Source organism: Cupressus sempervirens, chromosome 3 (assembly GCF_028749045.1).
Source record: "Cupressus sempervirens isolate cs-2001-9-10 chromosome 3, ASM2874904v1, whole genome shotgun sequence".
NCBI lineage: Eukaryota > Viridiplantae > Streptophyta > Pinopsida > Cupressales > Cupressaceae > Cupressus > Cupressus sempervirens.
Genome location: NC_143120.1, coordinates 9,883,711 through 9,901,640, shown reverse-complemented (window position 1 = coordinate 9,901,640; position 17,930 = coordinate 9,883,711).

Genomic DNA, 17,930 nt, shown 5'->3' with positions numbered 1-17,930 from the left:
TTTTTAAATCTGTTTTTGGTTCTCTATCCGTACTGTTCTGTACAGATTCAAGAATCTTCACGTGAAACTGTTCATTTTTGCGCGAGGATCTAGAATCTTCACATGAATATTCTTTCCGCATTGCGCGAGAAAGTTCTTTGGCATGCAAAACTTCGCGCGAGACCTGTTTCTTCGCGCGAGCCGATTTTCATTTCGTGAAAGCCGAATTTGATTTTGCGAGAGCCGAATTTGATTTCACACGAGCTGAATTTGATTTTGAGTGAGCTGAATCTAATTTCACGTGAGCGGAATTCTATTTCGCACGGACCATAAAACTTCTTCGCGCGAGATGAATTTAATTTCGTGCGAAACTCTGCTGACAGAGGCTTTTTTTGCATTAATTTGCATGTTTTCTAATTTTTTTGCTGACTGTTCACAGTTTCTAGTGTTTCTATGTTTATTTATTTATTTTTGAACAGCATAGCAGCGATTTGTGGAATAATGGGAAAAGCATGCTAAAGTTGCCAGAAACAGGTAAAAATCTACTAAGCGCGTTGCGAGGATCACCAGGTAATCTTCCTCAACTGATAATACTTCATTTGGATCTAAAAAAAACATCTTTCGTGTTGAGCTTGTGTGTTTCCTTCTATATTTTCATTTTACAACACATGCATAATTTGATACTAGGTTGTGATCTCTATTAGTTTCATTTAGCAGGCTTAGTCTTTAGTGATAGATCTAATTAGCTATCTTGGGTTATTGGACTCGCTAATCCACCAGCCCCTTGTTCCACCCTATGGTTGCAAGCTTAGCACCACGTTAAATAGGGGAGGGGTCTATAGGACATAAGTGTTAAAGGCTCCATAAGGTAACCCTTTTGTGCTTTCTAGAACTCACTAATTTCTGAGTTGTGGACTTGTTTTCACTTGTGTGAGGGGTTAAATGTTCTACATCTTTGGACTCACCTCACATTACTTAAAGCGTTAAGTGTACCACCTTGTGCTTTTTTGATTACTTTTAGATAGATTTGTTTTCAGGAATTAACATCTATACACACATATAATTAAGCCCCCATGAACACTATTCGTGGATCTTGAGGGAGTGGGTTCCTAGTGAAACTCCTCTCTAAGATGGATTCCTTATGGGTGGGGAGGATACTTTGAGCATCTCGTAGATAGATGAATCTCCGACTTGTTGATTAAGGCATCCTTTCTTCAGAGAGGTTGATAGATCACAGGAAGATGATATCATAGATCTTTAAGAGATAATCTTAGTCTAGCGTGTCGGATTAATCTGTTTGTTTTGATTGGGCTAAAGGTGAAAAGGTGTCAAAACCTTGAATCTGGAAGCTAATTCCCCTTGTGGTATACTGTTGTGAGTCGGTCACCTTTAGAGAGGGTTAACCATAGTAGACAATCCCTCTATAGGGAAAACTGTGATGACGGAACCTCAAGCGGTAATAGCCATTTTTTCCATGGCAGTGACAACCGCTATATAAATGTCCTTATGGAAGAAATCTCCACGGGTGTGGTTCATTGTGGGTTGTCAGATCTCCCTAGCAGCTCTTGAAGATTAAGTTCTTAGACTGTGTCAAAACCTCGGTGCACCGGGATTGGAGGTCACCCCTGTGAGTCATAAAAGTTGCAAAGTCAAACCATTACTAAATACCTTAGAGAAGCCAACTTTTATTTTCTAGGAATGTGTGTAATGATTGCAAAACCTTTTGAAAACGTACACAAATAGCTCTCTTAGGGATTAGCACAAACTAAATCACTTGATTGTTCATGCGCAAGGTTGCTTTTGCCCTTGCTCATTGTTTTTAGACATGCTTGAAATCACTTGCTTGTTGTTCTATGTGCCTGTTTATCTGCCTGGTTATTGGATCGATAAATTTTTTTGTCAAAATCAGTCGCTGTTGTGAAACTATTCTGTCCTTTCGCATGAAATCATTTTGGTCTCGCGCGAAATCATTTGGCTCTCGTGCAAAATCATTTGGCTCTTGCGCAAAGCCATTTTGTCCTCGTGCAAAATTAAAGTTCTGTTGCGCATCTTCGTGCGATCTAGAAAACATCCTCACGCGAAATTAAAAACTATTATTGATTTTTGCGTGAGACAGAAACATCTTCGCGCGGCCCATAAAACTTCTTCACGTGGCTCGTAAAGGTTTTTCGCGAGAGATTTTGTATTAGCATTTACAATTTGGGTCTGTTCTAGCTATCTACGGCCTACGCACTGTCATTTTTTGCATCCGTTTATCGTTCTTTGTTTGCAAACAGTCCTGGAACAGTGACACTTCGCTTAACTAAAACTTGTGTCTTATACCTTGACTAGTCTCGTCTCATACGTAATCTTGGTCCTCGTCTTAATGATTGTCATACTTTGTGCTGCTGTGGCCATAATCTTTGGCTGTTCTAGCCTTTAAATCAGACCATTTGTGCCTTAGTGAACAACATTATTGCTACTATCTTGTCCTTTTTGAGACTCAGTCTTAGTATAGTCCTTGTCCAGATTCTAGCTTCTTGTCCTTGCCTATGACTATCACAACCAGAAGCTGCAACGTGTTTTATCCTGATAACATTAGACATGGTCGTGCTAGGGGTCATAATCATGGCAGAGGTAGCTTACCTTTCGCTATGCAATCTATATCCAGTTTGGCTAGTGAGGCGTCTTCACGGTCTTCCTCACCTACAAGCTCATCTCAAGTTCAACGAACATTTTCCAATTTGCAACAAATTAGTAATCCTTTTTACCAAAAGGATACCGAGACAGGTAGGAGTCCTGCATCCTCAAACACAATGTATGATCCTTTCTCCATGGACCCTTTTGAAACACAACATACAAAAACTGAACAAGTTCCTATAATGACTAATCGTGAACCTGAATGGGGTAGTCATAGTCGATATCAAGAACAACCTAGGGATGACAAGGAGAAAGAGAAAGAAAATGACACTGATGAAGAACAAGAAGAGGTGGAAATCCTTCCTAAACACATAGCAAGATGTCGAAGAGACAAAAACTTTCAGAAGGTCATGGGAATCTTACTCAACAAAGAGAAAGAAAAGTACTTTCTCAAACTTGCCCAAGAGGGAGCTAAATTGCCCACACATTTCAATGTGGAGACCATTATCACACGTGAAGAAGAAATTGAGACCACTAAACTCCAAAAACAACTAAAAATTATGCAAGACCAATTGGCTCAGATGATGCATGAGAAAGAGAAACCCAAAAAGACATACACATTGGACAATCTTTGTTCATTTCCATTTAACAAAAGTATAAACATGTCGCCTTTCCCAAGAGGCATAGAACTACCCAAATATGACAAGTACTTTGGTACTACTAATCCCCAAGATCACTTGTGAGAATTTGGTACTTTGTCTATGGAGTTTATACACAATCAAACGTACCTCATGCGTTTATTCCCTAGAAGCCTAGGTGGTCAAGCTTTGGAGTGGTTCTCACATTTACCTCCTGGTATCAAGACGTTTGACAAAATTGCTAATTCATTTGTTTAGTAATATTCTCATAACATTCAACATCTTGTAAATATTTGAGATCTATGAAACCTTAAATAGAAGGTTGGTGAGCCTTTCCTCACTTTCCTCCAACGGTGGAGACAACTTTATACTAAGTACTCTCGTAAAATCCCAGAAATGGAAAAGCTTGACATTTTCACTGATAACCTCTTACCTGATTTTAGGTATCGAGTTCAACTAAAAGGTCCACGTACCTTCGAAGACATGATTACACAGGCTATCCATATCGAAGAATTTATGGTCAAGAAAGGTGAGCTCACTCTTTAGAGAGACACAAAACAAGGTTCCACTTCCAACAGGGATAAAACCAAACATGTCAACAAGAACTGAGAAATTGTACATGATGGGGTTGTTGATAATGTCACACCAAAACCTTCTAAAGCAGTATTTAATCTCACAGACTGCTTCAAAGTGGCCAAAAGTGCTAAGAAGTCTCCTCCTGACAATAAGGCGTCTGGGAACAAACTGAGGAACTCATGGGCAACACGACCCAAGCGAGAGTATATGCCTTTAGGAGAACCTTTGGATGTGGTTTACAAAACATTGCTACAACACAAGCTTATCTCACCAATGGATAACCCTCATCCCTATGATACACAACCATGTCCACCATGGTGGAATGAGACCTCATTCTGTGACTATCACTAAAACAAGGGACACAAAACTAGCAACTATATAAACTTACGTCATAAAGTCCAAGACATGATTGATGCTAGTGAACTTGTGGTAGATGGACATAACAAAAACTCGGACCACAAGGCGTTCAAAGAGCCTTTCCCAGCTTATGAAAAAGGAGAGACTTCTAAACCAAAACCCTACAATAAGGTCAACTATACGTATTCCAATGATTACAATGTCATTCACATGGTTAAACCTGTAGATTCTGAATATTGCAACGTTATTACTATAAAGGGGAAGCAAGATAACGATAAACCCAAGACACCATTTGTCTTGAGAGGCCCTACTTCCAATAACATGGATAATGCATCTTCGCAACACTATGCTAATGCTATTACTCGCTCTCATGCGAAATTGGTGCTCAAAGGCCCTACACCTCCTACTTCAAATCTTGAACAACACAAGGACAAAGCCCTTGCTGGTCCATTCGGTAAAGGTACAAAACACACAACAAACTTGATTGCAACTAGTTATAGTGTTCTAGATCAATTGAAATGAACCAATGCTCACATTTCCATATTTGAGCTGCTTAAAATCTCGTCTGCTCATAGGAAAATTCTGGACAAAGCCCTCACTGAGGAAAACGTTCCTCAAGATCTTGATCTTAAGTGATTTCAATGCATGGTAGGTCACTTGACCTCACCTCATCTTATGACCTTCTCCGAGGAGGATGAAAACTCACTGAATCACCCACACAATCAACCTCTACACATTGAGGTTATGATCCACCAGACACGTGTTTGTCGGGTACTCATTGACAATGGCACTAGCCTAAACATTATTTCTACTGCTATGCTTAGATAATTGGATTATTCTGAGGACTTTGTTGATCCTCGACAAAAGATCACTATTAAAGCGTACGATGAAGTAGAACGAAAGTCACTAGGTCTTGTGACTTTACCAATTCGCGTTGGTCCTGTCGAAAGGGATGTCACCTGTCAGGTGCTTGACATTCCCTTAGCCTACAACATTCTGTTGGGATGGCCATGGATACATGAGATGCATGCTATGCCATCCACATACCACCAATGCATTAAATTCCCATTTCATGGCTCCGAAGTTACTATTCCTGCCACTACTAGCTACACTTGCAATATGCTCAAAGCTGTTAATTCTTTTGTCCCTGCTAACTGTGAGTCTACTGATTGTCACAATAATAAGCTGAAACAAATTGAGTAGTCATTTAAATTGAAAGAAACTGGTATGGGAGAGTACCACATGGAACCAGTACTGTCATTAACATCTATTCCAGAGTCCCCTTGACATTTTGGGAGACCCTCAGTAGAAAAGAAGCCATTCGTGTTGACACCTCAGACCAAGTTTAATGGCTCTTTTGTCAAAGCTACAGTTCCCTTAGAAGATGAAAGTGAAAATAGAGCCATTGCTGCATGGCTTTACAAAGAAGAGTCTCCAGTAGACCTAACAGAATAGGCTCGAGAAATCACTCCTAAGAAGTATGGACCTGGTCTTAAGCTTATGAAGTGTTTTGGCTACAAGGGAATCGGCCCTATTGGATGCAATAACAATGGTTTAATAGATCCTATCAAAGCAACAGCTCGAAGCAATAGTGACACAACTGGCCTAGGGTTCAAGAAGGTCCCTTTCCATTTGGGATCCAATAAATTCATACATGTACCTGAGAGTTCATCTGAAAATGAGTCACAATCTGAGTCAGGAACTCGAGAGGAAGAATCTGATGATGAGGATTCTTACCCTCATCCTATTCCTTATGATCTTGCTAAATTCTTTGCTAAGCCAGATGACTTTGTGCCATGTGTTAGCACTGTGGATGATACTAGTGATTCTTCTGAGGACAATGCTGAGCAACTCAAATATCATTCACAAAAGGGAGAATCTAGTCAGTCATGCCATATTGAGTATTTGTGTAAGAATCCAGAGGTTGAAGGAGAGTATGTCCCTATCACTATTGGGGAGTTCTATAGTCTCTCACCATGTAGCACTGATTCTCATGAATATGAATTTGACAATCTTTCAGAAGCGACTACTGATAAAGACATTGACCAAGTGCATGTCTATGAAAATCAAATCGAAGTGAGTGAAACATCTAGGGATAGGTCATAGGGGTCTGATCCAATTAGTGTCCTAGAGTCGTCAATTACTAACATTTGTACTCTGAGGTGTTTGAATACACCTATGGGTGAGTTCGCTGTAGGTCTCAAATTGCTGGTCCATGCATTTAATGACTATACTATGAACGCAATTGAACCAGCCACTACTCTCGCACTCGCACATCCTGACCTTATAGACTGGAACCCCAATGCACCTAACAAAGTCCCCACATTCCAGAATGACTATGCTCTTGCCTCTTACTTAAATGCTATCGAACCTATAACTTCTTCCACCAATGAGCAAAGCGTCAACATGACTGAGGCCGACATCAAATATCTCAGTCACAAGATTAAAAAGAAAAAATGCAAGAGGTCCGATGGTGAAAACCACATTGTGGCAGTGTCGGATCCAAAAAAAGTAAAAACAAAAGATGTATCCAAGGGTGAAAACCTCTCTGAGGCACCCACAGATGAGATATTTGATGTCCTTCCAAGTCACTTTTAGGAGAGATCATCAGTGTTAATAAAGCCGACACAACCAATTAACCTGGGCATAGAAGAACATCCTCATGTGATACATCTGGCACAGTCATTGTCGCCTGAAGAGAAAGAACAATTCATTGCCTTTTTCAAGGGAAAGAAAATAAATTTTTCCTAGACATATTCTGACATGCCAGGATTGGATCCTGATCTTATTATGCATCACTTGTCCATAAGACTAGGCATAAAACTAGTTAAACAAAAGCTTCGAAAAATGCATCCTCATGTTGCATTGCTAGTCAAAGCCGAATTGGAGAAACTTCTGAAGGCTGGTTTCATTCGTGCAATTGATTATGCTGAATGGATATCCAATATTTTCCCTATGTCCAAACATGATAAATCTATTAGAGTTTGTATAGATTTCCGTGATCTTAACTTGGCATGTCCTAAAGATGACTTTCCACTCCCTAATATTGATATGATTGTGGACATGACGGCTGGCTATGAGATGTACTCACTTATGGATGGTTTTTCAGGATACAATCAGATAAAAATTGCACCAGAAGATCAAGAGAAAATAGCCTTCACATGTGCATGGGGAACCTTTTGTTGGAATGTGATGCCATTTGGTTTAAAGAATGCTCGAGCTACATATCAGCGGGCTATTACTACAATTTTCCATGACATGATGCATAGAACTATGGAGGACTACGTTGATGATACTTTGGTCAAAAGCACTAAACACAATACTCATTTGCACAATTTGGGACCAATCCTAGATCATATGGAAAAGTTTAGTCTTCGGCTCAATCCTACTAAGTGTGCATTTGGTGTCACATCAGGAAAACTGTTAGGATATATTGTTTCTGCAAAGGGAATTGAAGTAGATCCAGAAAAAGTACAAGCAATAATGGACATGCCACCACCTTGAAACACCAGTCAAATGAGAGGACTATAGGGAAGGCTTCAATCTATTTGCAGGTTTATTTCACAATTGGCGAATAAATCACAACCCTTCACAAAGACCTTACATAAGGATGTGAAATTCAATTGGAGCCAGGATTGTGAGCAAAGCTTAACAAAAATTAAATAATATCTTGTCAATCCACCAATCCTGATGCATCCTATGCATGGGAAGCCTTTGCTTTTATACATTTCAGCCATTGAAACATCTTTGGGAATCCTGTTGGCTCAAGAAGATAATGATAACAAAGAAAGAGCTATTTATTACTTGAGCCGAACATTGGTCTCTTATGAGAAAAATTATAGCATTATTGAGAAAGCTTGCTTGGCAGTTGTCTTTGCTTCCCAAAATTTGAGACACTACATGCTTTCCCACACTACACGGCTTGTGGCTAAAATAGATCCATTAAAGTATTTGCTCAGTAAGGCAGCTCTCACAGGAAGATTGGCTAAATGGGTCATGATACTAAGTGAGTTTGACATCCAATATGTTGAACGCAAAGCTATAAAGGGATAGGCAATTGTAGACCAGTTGGCTGAGGCACTGTCATGTCCCCTTTTCATATAATTAAAAAAAAAATAATCTTTGCTAAGGCAGGCAGGCCCAAGAAAGTGAAGTTTCAAAAAAAGGGGGTTAATATTTGGAAACCGTTGGACTAATAAATGAAAATTATTATTAAAATATGTTTCATTAACCTCTCTTGGATGTTAGTTACAGTTATGCCCTCTTTTAAGGAGTTTGGAGGCATTTTGGGCTGATTCCAGAACTTGATTTTTGCTCATTCTTTGTTATTCTTCAGAGGCTGCCAAACCTGTGGAGAAGGAGACCCAAGAACGGGAGTTTGCAGGTTTCCAGGGAGAACCAAGAATGCGAGTTTTCAGGTTTCTAGGAAGGCTAAGGATGGGATTTTGAAGCCATTCCATGTGCATGCTCATACAGAGTTTGCCTTTGTGCTGAACAGTGCAGATTTGTGAGTTTTTGAGTGTGTTTTTTGTATGAGTTTGGTGTTTTCAGTTGAGTATTTCATATCAGTTTGGGTTTCTGCTGTATTTTAGACTTTAAGGTGTTAAAATAGGGCTAAATATATGTATTGGAATGTGATTAAACTTCTAAGATAGATTATTAGTGTTTTTGTGGTGTTTCTGGGCATTTTTGTGTTAATTTCGGGAGCCCGATGAGCATAGTTTTTGTCCTACATTTGAGAACTGTTGTCTAAAGGCTATACGGATCTGGAAATGTCATTTTTTAGGCTATTATGCTGCTGAAATTTCTGTAAAAATGTCCATTTTCAGATTTATTAATAATTTGTGAAGTTGTGAAGCTTTTGGCACTATTTTCAGCATACCCGATTTAGGGTTTCTTGAGAAATTTGGTGGATCTTTGTGATATTAGTTGTTTGATATTAAAGATCTGATTTGAGGCTTGAAATACCATGAAAAATCAGAAAAGGGAAATTTCAGTGGTATCAGAGCCATGATCTTGCCAGCCTGAGGGTTTGTAGAAGCTTGCATGTCAGTTTTGACAACTACCCAGATCTTGCATGTCATAATTTATGATTGCATGTTGCTTCTAATCAGCTGCATGTCAAAATTTATGGTTGCATGCTACTTCTAATCATTTTCATGTAAGTTCTTGGTGAATTTGGTGGTTGTAGAAGTTTGCATGTCAGTTTTGAGAACTACCCAAATCTTGCATGTCATAATTTATGGTTGCATGTTGCTTCTAATCAGCTGCATGTCAAAATTTATGGTTGCATGCTAATTCTAATCATTTGCATGTTATTTCTTGGTGAATTTGGTGGTTGTAGAAGTTTGCATGTCAGTTTTGAAAACTACCCAGATCTTGCATGTTAGTTTTGACAACTACCCAGATCTTGCATGTCAGTTTTGACAACTACCCAGATCTTGCATGTCATAAGTTGGTGGTTGCATGTTGCTTCTAATCAATTGCATGTCAAAATCTATGGTTGCATGCTACTTCTAATCATTTTCATGTTAGTTCTTGGTGTTTGAAGAAGTTATATCCTATTGGGGTTACACTCTACTTTATCCAGAATGGACAGGTATAGTACAGAGTCTCAGAGGACACGATCTTGGACAATTGATATCTAGAGTCAAAACAATAGAAAGGATGGTTATTTAGACATTCGAGATAAACTTATGAAAATAAGCCATGACATGTCTGAAGAATTGGTTGAGCGCCACCGTATAATGAATGACATGTTGTCTGAACCAGCTAAGGTGGATAAGTTGATTGGATTTCTATTTGGCAGATTTTCTCACAGGACAGATGACACAATTCCTAAGAACTTGCATGAGGAGTTTGAGAAACTAGCTGATAGCCAGGTAGAGGTCTCAGATTCTACTTTGCCACAGGAGGTGGTGGGAAAGGATATTACACAGATTGATAGTAATGGTCAACTTGATACTCAAATTGAGACAATTGTTTACAGGTCGTCGGGTGATGCCACAGGTATTCAGGATGGTATAGTTACAACAGGCAGTGACTACAATGTAGTGGGTTCAGATGATGATTATGAGGATGTTGTTGTGCAGGATGGTGAGATACCTGGTAGAGATGAGCAGACATTGAGCATTCATGACTTTGCTGAGAAAGAGTACCAGGCATAGTTAGATGCTTCATCACATGAGGTTGAGGCTGGTAGTACTTCACATGATTTTTTCAGCCAGCTAAAGGTGAACAAAGGTAGTATTGTGACTTCATTATCTCATCATGACAGGTATATGAAGTTAATTGGTATTGGTCATATTACTCAGGTGAGGAGTTTGCTTGAGTTACCAGTTGATTCTAGTTTACGGATATGGACTCGAGATTGTTATATTAGTGTTTGGGATTCAGTTGACTGGAGATCTTTAACACTTTTTGGTAGCAGTGTTTGTTTGGGTGCTATCATGGATTTGATTAGCAGATTACACGGTGTTGTCTTTTCTTGTGCCAGTATCTTGTCTGATGTTGGTATTAGTTTTTATACACCGATGTTGGGCTTTGTTCATATATCCAGTCGACCATACTTGCTGGAATGTGTTGATGATATTTCATATTTGGCAGTGTGTATAGATGAGTCCTAGGATCATATTGGCATTGATGACATCCAGGAGGATGCAGTGGGCAGTTTTGAAGACTTAGTTTCCTTGTGTATAGAGGAGTTGGACAGTAATGCTAATTTTTTTGATACTCCGTATGTTGATATGAGCTTTAGATTTGATTCACAGGATATGGATGGTAATACTCTAGAGACTAGTAACTTTGAGGATACTCCTTTAGACAGTGCATCAGAGGAGGTTTGTAGGATACAGTCAAGCCAGTGCCATCATGTGTCTAATCAGTTGAGAGTTAGTGACCAAGACATTGCTATCACTTGCCAGCATTTTGGTGTTGCTTGTCAGTTGTTAGCAGTTTATGGATGGGGTTCTCCTACTAGTGATGAGCAGGGAGGCAGTTATCTTTCCTTGACAGAGTTCCACTCTTTATGGGAGGCTATCTAGATTCTAAGAAAAGATTATATGCAGTTGGTAGCCGACAAAGATTATCTTATGGAGTGGGGCAGTACAGTATATGATGCATTGTTGGCCAAGGAAGATGAGGTGAGTGAGCTTACTAAGAAGCTTGAGGTGACTTCTAAGATTCTTGAGAGTATACAGTTGGCTTTCAAGGAGTCACAGTTTCATTTGGCTAAGGTGACCATGGAGTTAGAGTGACTACAGTCTTTACCTGATTCTATACAGTCACAAACTGTGGTGTTTGGTGATCTGAGGATGTCCATGGCCGAGATTGTCAGAGACAATGGAGATGGGGATGCATCCATCCTTGATACTAACATTGGCATATCAGGTTCATTCCCACTAGAGTCAGGTTCAGTTGAGTTGGGTGTTGCAGCAAATTGTTGTATGCCTGACATAGTGGTGGCCTCTAGTACTGATGGCACAGAGACTAGAGATGTATCAAAGATCATGTGTGATGTTGGTGAGTTGGATGTTGGCATGGTTCCTGCTAGTAATACTACTCCCTTGGTGATATCTTTGGAGGTAGTAGTCAATTCAAACATGGTTAATGATCAATTGCAGTTAGTTTCATCTAGATTACAGTCTGAGCCACTGACTGAGATTGGAAAATTCTATTGGCATTACATTGTGAGGTACGCTCATCAATTTACCTTTGATGACCATGTTGATGAGATGATGATACAAAGATGTACTTTGGTTCCTAGTGCTTATCATCAGTTATGGGATAGTTTGATGCCTCAAGATGAGAGTTGTGATGGGCATGACATGGTGATAAGTTCTGCAGTTGATAGCTTGATAATATGTGACTTAGAGCAGGAGTTCGGGAGTGATGCTTCAGTGGGTGTTGTTATTGATTCTACTCCTTTGGCTATGACATCTCTTGACTTAGCTAGTGATCAGTCACAGTGGGTTGTATCACTTGTTCATGGTGAACTGTTGACTAAGGTTGGTTTTTTTAATCAAAATTATATTGCAGGGTATGTACATCAGTTAGCATTTGATCCTTGTTTTGAGGAGTTGATGGCAGGAAAATTTGGTTTGGATTCCATTTCTTACTCTTTATCTTGTAATGTCTTTTCACCATCAGTAGTGCATGGGAGTTATGGTTATGAGATAGTGGTTAGTGATTTACAGAGTTGTGTTGACTGTAGGAGTTGTACAGCGTGTGGATTCTCCATACTTGGTACAATTTCATTCGAGAGCGTTCACCATTGTTGCAGAGTTGGATTGTACATTCCGTATAGGCTAGTGGGATGTGTTGATGGTATTTACTGTGTTGGTAGTTTGATTTGTCCAATTTACTTGAGTTCTAATGTTCTAAGAGTTTGTGTCTCATGGGTTTTTGACTGTGGTAGTGGTGATTTTGGAGTTTGGTTGAGCTATAATTGTCAGTTTGATTATGGATTCCTCTTGGTCATATTGCAGAGGATATTGCAGGAGCCTGTGTTAATTGGTAGTAGTATAGTTCATGACTACATTTGGGATCCAGGTGGATTGATTGGTTTATTGTTCAGCCATTGCTTGAGGACAAGAAATTTTTGGGAGGGGAGGACTTGTCATGTCCCCTTTTCAAATAATTAAAAAAATAATAATCTTTGTTATGGCAGGCAGGCCCAAGAAAGTGAAGTTTCGGAAAAAGGGGGTTAATCTTTGGAAACCGTTGGACTAATAAATGAAAATTATTATTAAAATATGTTTCATTAACCTCTCTTGGACATTAGTTACAGTTATGCCCTCTTTTAAGGAGTTTGGAGGCATTTTGGGCTGATTCCATAACTTGATTTTTGCTCATTCTTTGTTATTCTTAAGAGGCTGCCAAACCTGTGGAGAAGGAGACCCAAGAACGGGAGTTTGCAGGTTTCCAGGGAGACCCAAGAATGGGAGTTTTCAGGTTTCTAGGAAGGCTAAGGACGGGAGTTTGAAGCCATTCCATGTGCATGCTCATACAGAGTTTTCCTTTGTGCTAAACAGTGCAGATTTGTGAGTTTTCGAGTGTGTTTTTTGTATGAGTTTGGTGTTTTCAGTTGAGTATTTCATATCAGTTTGGGTTGCTGCTGTATTTTAGACTTTAAGGTGTTAAAATAGGGCTGAATATATGTATTGGGACGTGATTAAACTTCTGAGATAGATTATTAGTGTTTTTGTGGTGTTTTCGGGCATTTTTGTGTTAATTTCGGGAGCCTGATGAGCATAGTTTTTGTCCTACATTTGAGAACTGTTGTGTAAAGGCTATACGGATCTAGAAATGTCATTTTGTAGGCTATTATGCTGCTGAAATTTTTGTAAAAATGTCCATTTTCAGATTTATTAATAATTTGTGAAATTGTGAAGCTTTTGGCACTATTTTCAGCATACCCAATTTGGGGTTTCTTGAGAAATTTGGTGGATCTTTTTGATATTAGTTGTTTGATCTTAAAGATCTGATTAAAGGTTGGAAATTTCATACAAAACCAGTAAAGGGAAATTTCAGGCACCCATACAAAGTCTTCTACCAATAAACATTGATTTTCCAGATGAGTCAATTCTAACACTCACTCACCATACATGGGTTATGTTCATCGATGGATCCTTCACATAACAAGGATCAGGTGCTAGATTACTTTTCATCACACCACAGAAATACTCATTGCCCAAAGTGTACAAGATTCTATTTCCTTGTACAAATAACATTGTTGAATATGAAGCTTTGATCAATGGTATGAAAATCGCAGCTGAATGGAGAGTAGATCAGTTGGATATCTTCAGTGACTCTCAGCTTGTCATCAACCAAGTAAATGATGTGTATCAAAAAAAGGATGAAAAACTAATTCCTTACAAATGCATAGTTGATGACTTGACAAAATATTTTGCACACATCACCTTCCAACAAGTTCCATGTGCAGATAATAAAGCGGTTGACGCCATGGCCACTCTGGCCTCCCTTCTACAAATGCCAGAAAATGATCTACGACATGAGTTCTTGGTGGAAGCGTTGCACTACCCAGCCTATGACACACCTGATTCCAAGATGATCTATTCTATTATAGGACAAGAATCATCCCGCTACCATCACATCTATTCCTACCTTCATAATCAAACCATTTTGGAAGGTCTAACCTAGAATGAGAAACGTTACCTAATCTGTAACACTTCACATTATGTCATTATTGCTGATGATTTGTATAGGAAAGGTCTCGACGGAACACTCCTTAGGTGTTTAGAACCTGACGAGTCAAAATGTGCACTAATTTACATTCATGAAGGCATTTGCGGATCTCATTCCAATGGCCTAACACTAGCTCGTAAACTCCTTCATGCTGGTTACTACTGGCCTAAAATGGAGCAAGAAGCTATTAAATATGCTAGGTCCTGCAAACAGTGTTAGCTACACAAGAATCTCATTCACGCTCCAGCCAGAGAGTTGATTCCCTCTACTACAACATGGCCATTTCAATAATGGCCCTTTGACTTGGTGGGACAGATTCACCCAACCTCTTCTAATGGACATAAGTTCATTATCACCACTACAGATTATTTCACGAAATGGGTAGAGGCAGTCCCTCTCACAATTGCTGATGGCAAAACTGTAGCACTTTTTATCACAAACTACATCATCTGTAGATATGGTATACCGTCCTCAATCATTATTGACAATGGAGGACAGTTCAAAAATAAAGACCTTAAGGAATTGTGCAAGAAATTCAAAATTACATAACATTGGTCTTCCATTTATTACCCCCAGGGTAATGGCCAAGCTGAGGCATCCAATAAGGTGATCCTCAAAATTCTTCATCGCATAGTCAGTAAGTCAGGGAGAGACTTGCATCTCCAGATCAATCTAGTCCTGTGTGCATATAGAAAAAGCATTAGAACTCCAATGGGCATGATTCCTTGAGAATCTCTATGAAAGGTCTTATCACAGATGATGACTATAGGATAGCCTGGCTTCAAGAGCTTGTATTGCTGGATGAACGATGACAAGTGGCCTGTGATCATCTATGAGCATATCAAAAAAGAATGGCATGAAGCTACAATAGGAGAATTAGGTCACGTGACTTCCAGCTGGGTGATCTCGTCCTGAGAGAGAATCCTAAGAATCAACAACAACGAATGCAAAAGGGAAAGTTTGAACCAAACTAGCTAGGTCCTTACATCATTACTGTAGTATATGGATCTGGCACCTATCAACTTTTGACAACTGAAGGAGAAGTGCTTAAAGAGCCTATGAACACTCTCCACTTGAAGTGGTTTTACAGTTGATTCAATCTCAGCAAGCTCTCTGTACATATCTAAATGTCCTGAAAAAAATCCTAAAAATCAGAAAAAGTCCTGAAAAAAGTTGTTACCCTGGTGAAAACCTAGCAATAGGTGCCTTCGTTACACCAAAAAAATTGAAAAATCTCAAAAATACCAAAAAAAAAAAAAAAGAAAAGAAAAAAAAAAACAAAAAAGCACCATTGATGAAAATCTAGAAATAGGCATCATGGTAGCGAAAAAAGGAAAATCCTGCCAAGAAGGTGAAAACCTAGTAAACAGGCGCCTCTTGTTCCCAATGCTCCATCTTGTAGCACATCTTTTGGCTACTCTGTATAGTCACTTTCATGCTTTTTTTTGCTCATGTATCCATGGATTGAGTCTTTTCATAGCTCGGGGGAATTCCCCTCTAAGTGTCACTTATCTCAAGATTCTCCTCATAGAATCTCCTTCATGATAGTCACCAGTCATTCTGATTGTGTCTGCCTACTGTTACTAGTGTCGCTCATCTCAAGATTCTCCTCATAGAATCTTCTTCGTGACAGTCACTAGTTGTTCTAACTGCGTCTGCCTACTATCACCAGTGTCACTCTTTTCAAGATTCTCCTCATAGAATCTCCTTCGTGACAGTCACCAGTCATTTTGACTATGTCTACCTACTGTCACTAGTGTCACTCTTTTCGAGATTCTCCTCATAGAATCTCCTTCGTGATAGTCACCAGTCGTTCTAACTACATCTGCCTACTGTCGCTAGTGTCACTCTTTTCGAGATTCTCCTCATAGAATCTCTTTCGCAATGGTCACCAGTTGTTACATCTGTGTCTTCCTATCGTTGCTCGGGTCATGTCTCAAGATTCCTTTATGGAAGATCTCTTTTGCATCATTCACCAGTCGTCTTGGCTGTGTCTGTCTACTATCGCTTAGTTCTTCTTAGGTTCTTTATCGTGAAGATTCCTCTTTGACCTTAGTCACTAGTCATTCTGACTGCGTCTACCTACTATTGTCACCCTACTAAAGAGATTTTTTCTTACATGTTTTGGACATTGATACTTGACATCAATCCCAAAAACATTGAACTCAAAAAAAATAAAAATAATGATATACTTGTTTGGATATGCTAAGCATTTTCTTTGTTTTCTTTTTTTTGCTTTATCATATCTCCTTGAGCAACTTGATGATGTCATCTTCGCCTAGAGAAGTAATGACTGGGGGCATGATCTTTTTCTTTGCTTTCTATTTACGGTTTAGTTCTAATAAGTTGATATATTCCTATAAGAGGGGTGTCCACTATAAGAGCCTCCATCTCGTATTGGATGGCCGTGTGTACCTCGACTCCTTTTATACAGATACGTCAATGATATTGGTTCTTCTCCTTGTTTGTTGGAGTGAACTCTTCATGCTACAGTAAATATTGATACTCATCCTGCTAAGTGAACGTACGAGTCACTGTGAGAATATCTAGCACACTTCTATCTCAGGTTACAAATGCAAGGGTCGTTGTGGACAGAATGAATGCAGAATACTTAGCATAAGGGGGATCTCTTGTGTGTTTGGTGTGCCTGTTATGCAAGCAACATTCAGGTCATCCTAGTGTTTATGCTTTGATGCTTATGTTAACTTGATACATTAAAAGGGACAAATGTTCTGGTCATTCTGGCTTCTTGTGCCTCGAATGCTTACATTTAATCCTGACATCCCAATAACGTATGTTATATTCATATTTTCATGATTGCAATGTCAGTGAAAATTGTATAACATACAAGCTTTATTTTATATCCAATGATGATAAATCATCGAGGCTTGGTAACCAGACCTAGGGTTGCATTTAACATAGTCTTGCATACTTCATTTGCATTAGCACGTGATTCAATGGTAATCCTATTCATACTCCACATGCATCAGATTCCTCCACGGCTGTACAAGCGTTTGGTTCATCGATTCTCGCTCCTCAATGGAATACCTGTGACTGTCAAACAAAAACACACAACACTACTTCAGATGTCAATTCATTCATATTTTTTCTATTTAAACATACATCTCATGTACATTAGAGAAAAATAAAATAGACAATGTCATGTACACAGGAATACTCGGCTCAAAATATCGTATATATATATCAAAGAATGGGTCAGTACAAAAAATGGGCGCAAGTCGAATGCAATCGATAAAAAATGATACATCTGGTGCTGGCACACCAATCGATACATAGCTAGAGATCAAAATAAAAAATTAGGCACCGAGTGTCTAAGTCTGTTCCAAACTCTTGCCTCCAGGAGGAGCAAGAGGAACAGGGGCAACAGGTGGTAGAGGCAGTGGTGGCATATCCGGCCTGACAGGAGGTTGTGCACCTCTAGACTCTCGTGCATACTGAGAGAATCGCTACACCTGCAATGTCTCATCAGGTACTGCACTAGTGTATGCAGCATAATAATATGTAGCTCGAGCAGAATGGAAGCGGATCTCATCC